The sequence below is a fragment of the Gadus morhua genome, chromosome 1 (genome assembly GCF_902167405.1).
Source record: "Gadus morhua chromosome 1, gadMor3.0, whole genome shotgun sequence".
Classification (NCBI taxonomy): domain Eukaryota; kingdom Metazoa; phylum Chordata; class Actinopteri; order Gadiformes; family Gadidae; genus Gadus; species Gadus morhua.
In genome coordinates, this window is record NC_044048.1 from 16,622,646 (window position 1) to 16,629,799 (window position 7,154).

Genomic DNA, 7,154 nt, shown 5'->3' on the forward strand with positions numbered 1-7,154 from the left:
GAACTTGCAGGTGAACTCCACCGAGTCCTCTCTGCCTGTAATCAGCAGAGAGAGATGGCGGTCACACCTTTTCCTCTCACACAAACAATCCTGCTCATTCCCTACGCCAATCTTTTTGCTTCCCCCTCTAGGATTTTTGGTCCAATCCTTTACCTAATTGGTTGTGTCCATTGTTAATTGGATAACTCTGTCAGGTTAGGGGCTCATCTTTGTCAAAGCCAGCCTTGTGAGATTATCCGTATCTCATAAATTCGCTTTGCAGATCAGTCTAGCCTCGATCCCGTTGAAATAAATCCTCTTAAAATGTAAAAGTGATTGGACCATCAGCTCTTGGGGGAGGAAGTTTCAGTTTCAGTTCCTTCAATGAAAAAAGATACAATGGCGGCACTCAAGGAAAGTGTTGCCAAATACAGACTCATCAAAATGGTTTAAACCAAAAAAGATTGAATAGCTATAGTTTAAAGATTAAGAGTAATCTGAGCAGAAGACTTGAGTAGATGTTTTAGCTTTACTCCTTCCAATCAAACTCTGCAAGAGCAACACTCTGATTTGCTTCTTTTTATTTTTTTAACACCGTAAGGCAGCAGCCAGACAGTATGGCCAGACAGGTATTCATTGGGAAATATCTGGATGATCGGACCAGGAAATGTCAAAACTTTGTTCGGCAATAATATTCCAAAGATGAACATTAACATGGGAGCAATTTAAATTCACATTGTCATAATAAAGAGTGTGACATCATATCTATACATGTCCTTTGGTTGGCCAGACCCAAGACTCACACGCATATCTCTGTTAGCAGCATGTGTAAGATGATTCCCTCTTTCCATTCCGTTGTCCATAGGCTACACTGTATGCTCCACAGTCAAGCATCCACCTGTCCGTCCGCACTGCCCTATTCATAAACCCTCCTTCCCACACACACACACACACACACACACACACACACACACACACACACACACACACACACACACACACACACCAACACACACACGCACACTCACAAACACACATACACACACGCGCACACACACACACACACACACACACACACACACACACACACACACACACACACACACACACACACACACACACACACACACACACACACCCACGGACAAACACACACACACACACAGACACACACACACACACACACACACACACACACACACACACACACACACACACACACACACACACACACACACACACACGCTCCATCCTTCTCTCTTTAATCCCTCACCAGCTCCTCTTCCGCATACAGAGCTCTGCCCAAACAGCAGATTGAGAATTTTACTATGTGGCTTTAATAGCCAACGCCCCCTCCATAATCATACCTGAGTCTCTCTTCTCCCTGGTCTCATCTCTCCGTGTGTCCGTGTCTATCTCTCCACGGGCTCATCGGCGATACAGAGTGTCTCCGTGCTTACGCCCTCCCTAACTCCCCTGAGGAGACGCTTCATCAGTGCATAAGCGAAGCCATAACACTGTTCCATTTCCTTGCATTATTTTGATGTATTTTTGGATTGCAAAAGATTCCCTATGTCTGTCCAATACACTAATAACTGAAATTACCCAAAAAACTAAACTGGGGGTGAGAAAAACATTGTATTCCCCAATCTCATTGAAATATATTTATCTACAAGTATTTAACAATATTCTACTCGTTGGACTTCATTTTAATAGTTATCTCCACGCCTTTCAGTGAACTTTACCATCAGGATCCAATGTTCCAAAGACTGCGTGGTCTCCCACGGGAGCGATGGGAATGCAGTTAAGCAGATGTCACCGTGACTGAAGCTCGTCGATAATGCTTAGACGTTGCGGTCCTATACTGGCACACGGGGCGCTGCAAATTAACTGCATTAAAGCAGACAAACACCAAGACGTTTTAATACTTTATTTGAAGTACGGTGTCTAGCCACATGTTAAGTACTAGTGTCTAAAGCATATCTTTCTGTGCTGCATTAATGATGGCAGGTACAACGGGCGAGATGTTACATTTTGTATGTTTCTTGGTGCAGCATACCGGTGTGCTGCCTACACACACACACATATATACACACAAACACACACACAGACACACACACAGTATCACACATAAGTGTAATTGAACCCATGGTTCTTAGAAGCTTAATTGAAAAGCCGTCTTCATTGAACTAGTGACACACTATCGGATGTATGGCCTCCTAAACAGCCTGCCGTCATCAGAGAAGGTCAGTGCTTGTTCAAAGTCTGGAGGTTAGCGTCTGTATGTATGCCTCTGTGTGTGTGTGCATGTGTGTGCAGGTGTGTATGCTTGCGAGATTGTGCGATTCTTTGTGTATCTGTGTTTGAGTGTGTGTGTATGTGTGTACTAGCACTGCTCTCTGGGAAGCAGATGTTATTGCGATGTGTGTGGCCGTGTATGTGTGACGTTTCTCAATTGATCAAGCCTTGTTCATCCATTAGGCAGCGCCATGGATCCCATCCCCAATGTGCTCAGCACCGGGGCTCAGTCAATCCACAACAACAACAAACAGATGCTAGCAGTCCAAACAGAACAGCTCAAACACACACACACACACACACACACACACACACACACACACACACACACACACACACACACACACACACACACACACACACACACACACACACACACACACACACACACACACACACACACACACACCATACATTCATACCACCCAGTCAACTGTTTTTGTATCGATAATAACTGTTGAGTTCTTTATTAGAGGCTATAATCCTCTAATTTACATACATGGCAATAAGGAGCAGATAGGGGTCCTTACTCAAGGATACCTTCAGACATTGGGGATCGTTCCCGGAATCGTTCAGCAAGGAATCAAACCCCCTAGGTGCCACTGCTATGCAATGCAATGTTGTGAACACTTCAAATAACATAATTACATAATTAACACATAATTAAAACGTATACAGAGACAGACAGTGTAGCTTTGTTTAACTATTCTCCTCATTGTCTTAATGCATGCATTTATGAGCTTTCGAGGCAATGCACATTTTCTGCCTGTGCAGAAATAGGAGATAGAGCAAGACACCAATGCAGGGAACAATGCCTGCCTAGAGCTCACGGGGGATGTGGCCTTTAATTGCTCCGACCATCCTCCAAACAGTTTTTGAGACTTCAACAGAGAATTTTAATAAGACAGAACGAAGGCTCGAACCCAAAGTGGCGTGTCCTATTAAGGCAACTTAAGAGGGTGGGAAGATTTGAATTCCTTAAGTGACTGTCAGCCTGGCAAGGTGATAAGTAGAGATTGGATAGGTGACTCTGTCCTCTCACCTATCCACTCTGCACTCAACTCTCTTTCCACTTAGACCTGTCCTTCCTCTCTACAATCTATTCATTTACTCAGTGCTTGACTAATAACATTACAGCAAATTCACTCGGCTTACCGTCTGACAGACATATCCTTAAAGGTGAAGTGTGTAGTATTTAGTGGCATCAAGCATAACAGACTTGTGTAATATAATATCAATCTATCCAGTTCGTTGCCATGTCCAACCCATCTGCTAGATACCATCCTAAACAATGCACCCTTTGCTCTGTGAGTTAATTGATCAATGAAAAATGATTTAGTGTGGGGTGATGAAATTATAAAACATTCTGAAAGAAGAGGCAACGTGCAGTCTTTGAGCTCCACTTAGAGTCTTTATTGTGGGATTAGGATGGTAAGGGTCTTCATCCATCGACATAGAGACTGAAGATACACCCCCACTGCATGCATACAATATAGAAAGTTGTACAAGTTGTCCCAGTTGTAGGGTTCTTTGGAGCTGTAATCCGATGTGTTTGTTTCATTGGATCAGTGCTTCTTACCTCCTAATCCCATATCCCAATTATTTATTGCCCCTTCTGATTTTTTACTACCCTTCCTTCAGTTGAGTGGATGATAAAGGCTCATTCCCACTCTGCAACCATAGGCATCATGGCTTTGTGAAGGCTGTAGGTTGTTGTTGCTTATATAAAGATTTACCTTAGATTAATGTGTTCCCCTTAATATCTAGGTCTATGAAAGAATAGTAAACAAATAATGTCAAACAACTTTGACATGTGTTAAAGTAAGCCCTTTAAGCCTTGTAAGCCCATGTTTCCAAATCCATGTTATTAATCTTGTTTTGTTAATTATTTTTTATTTTAGCCATCCCTTTTGAATTAAATTATATATGTTGACTTTGTTAGAGCTAACTAATCCAATCAAGCCACAATACCATAGTTACACTAGGGAATCAACTGTTATGGATCCGCATCAAGATGATTGGTATATTGGCCTAATTTCATATGGATCTCCGCCGCGTGGCTGGCGGGCTGGTCTCATTACATCACAGCCGATCAATGCTATCTGGCTCGAGCAATAAGCCTGGCAGCAATTAGCAACAGCCAGTTTACATTTTCAGCAAGCAACTAAAAGCAACTAATTGAAAGCTGTAATTCTGTTTAATGATATTAAAATGATTGAATTAGTATTATAACCAGTATATTCTATTATAATATTCTTACTAATATTAACTTGAAATGATGATAGACTATGCCTAACTAAACCATTGGTAAAATGTCATAAATAATAATCAGAAAAATAATATCTAGCCAACTTCAAACCAGCTTCTGCAAACTTCTAAAACGTTCACCAATAGACCTTTCTCGTTCTGTAGACCTAGAACTGTTCAGCTTCATAACTCCAGTCCAAATCCTGCATTGGTATTTGTAAGGTATGTGTGAAATCATTATTAGAAGATACAATTGTATGGTGGTAATTAAGATAAACCAAAATGATGTAGGAACATCTTAAACAACGTCAAAATCTCTCTATAGTCTTAGTATTTTGGGTTCTCCCATCTATTTGTTGGTGTCCTGCCTTCCCCACTGAATGCTAAGTACACTCTTGAAACAGCAATTTATTCTATTAGCATTCTGATCACCTGGAGAGAGCCGGACGCTTACAAAGGCGGAGGGTGCTGACCTTATCCAAGAATTTACTGGCAACGTTTAGAATACATAATAATGTATAATTATGTGTTTAGTTGCCTGCCTGTGTGTGTGTGTGCGCGCGTGTGTGTGTGTGTGTCTGTGCGTGTGTGTGTGTGTGTGTGTGTGTGTGTGTGTGTGTGTGTGTGTGTGTGTGTGTGTGTGTGTGTGTGTGTGTGTGTGTGTGTGTGTGTGTGTGTGCATGTGTTTGTGTCTTCATCGTTCATGTGCGTGCATGCATAAGTAATAGTGTAGGGCACAGTGGAATTACATGATGTGAGCAGACCCATACACACCGAAGGCCTTTTAATCAGATGTGAAATCTAGTCTGCACCCGTTCCCCAGAGAAAGTTGAGTGAGAGCAGGTTCTAAAAGGCCCTCTCTCTGATAGATGTCTCCCGGGCGGTCCTTCTTGCTTTACTTCATTGACAGTATGTCAATGCTTTGTAATATAAATATAATAAAATGTGATGCGATATAGTAATATGTGTTGGAATGTAACATGATATAATATAGATCGAGAAAAGAGAGAGCGGAAAGAAATGTTGGCTGCCTGATTATCATGCATGTTATAATCAAAACAACCCTTTTTCTTCTTGAGTTTTATACTGTCCATACACACACGTCATATATCAGACAATCAATCACGTTATGTGATACCTTAAACAGATCTTAAATTCCCAAACGATTACATCTTAATAAACGAGCTTGAGTGTCGAGTGGGGTGTCAGCCCAGTCACATCGGCCACGTCTCATGGATTCGGAGGTCAACTCAGAGTGTGTGTTTTGGGACTGATGACGCGCAACCGATATTATGAAGTTCAGAGGCCAAGTCGCAAAACGTATAGTCCTCCCTCATGGGGAGTACATGACGTCCCTCTCACGGGTGACCTCGGTGGGCTACGTCAGAAGAGCCCCGCTCTCTCCCTCAAGTCCCCAGGCTTTCCTTATGACAGCCCCCAGCCGACCCCTCCGCCGGGCGGGGGATCGATGGCTGCCCGCCCGCCTCCCCTCCCATGCTTACAACTCTTCATTAGAGCGGGCCTGCAAGAGTGGCTTCCGTAATTGGTGGGAGCCACTGGGAGCCGGCGCTCTCGTCGCCCGCTGCCGGAGCGCTGCCGGGGCGCTGGCAGGCATCAGCTGCTCACACTAATGTTCCCCATTATACCCTGCTCAAATGTGGGAGGAAGAAAAACAGCCTGTGTGTGTGTGTGTGTGTGTGTGTGTGTGTGTGTGTGTGTGTGTGTGTGTGTGTGTGTGTGTGTGTGTGTGTGTGTGTGTGTGCGTGCGTGCGTGCGTGCGTGCGTGCGTGCGTGCGTGCGTGCGTGCGTTTGTGTGTGTGTGTGTGCGTGTGTGTGTGCGTGTGTGTGTGCGTGCGTGTGTGTGTGTGTGTGTGTGTGTGTGTGTGTGTGTGTGTGTGTGTGTGCGTGATGTAAAGGGGTAGGCGTGTGCTATAGGTGCCATGCGTTTTGTTTGCGACCATACATGTGATTTATTTTTGCATACCAATTGCAACACGTCATAGTACTGCTATTCTCCTTATAAAACTATTTAATGTTTTATGTTTAACCATATTACCAATAGTGGAAATGTGCGCAGTCATTAAAAGCTGCTTTTGTAGCCGACTGGCACGTATAATATGTTGCATCTGTCTCTCTTTAAGGGCTCCCTGGTTTGGGCTATAGAGCTGTGTAAGCTCAGCCCTTCACTGCACATGAGTCTGATGTTCACACATGGTCAGCCTGGTCATTCATATCCGTGGTTCTAAATATGCTCCTTAATGAAATTTAATTAAGAAATGAAAGCAGCTAACAGTGTGGTAATAAACATTTGCCAGGGTCAATTACAATTTTTGATGGTTTAATAAGATATCAAATTACATTGAGTATTTTTAGTCGATCCTTGAACACTGATATGCATATGAGTATTGCCCATTTAAACGGCAGATGGGAATGATGAAGGAAGGTGAGGGTAGTGATGAAAACCTAAAGTTTTTATATCAGAGATAAGACACTAAGAAGTGCCTGACAGTAATACTCATTGATTAGCCTACTGATCATTCACTAATTTATGGTTTACTTCACATATACATAAATACAATTTTTTAAAGAGAATACTTTTTTATTCAAAGCTAAATGATCTAATATAGGCC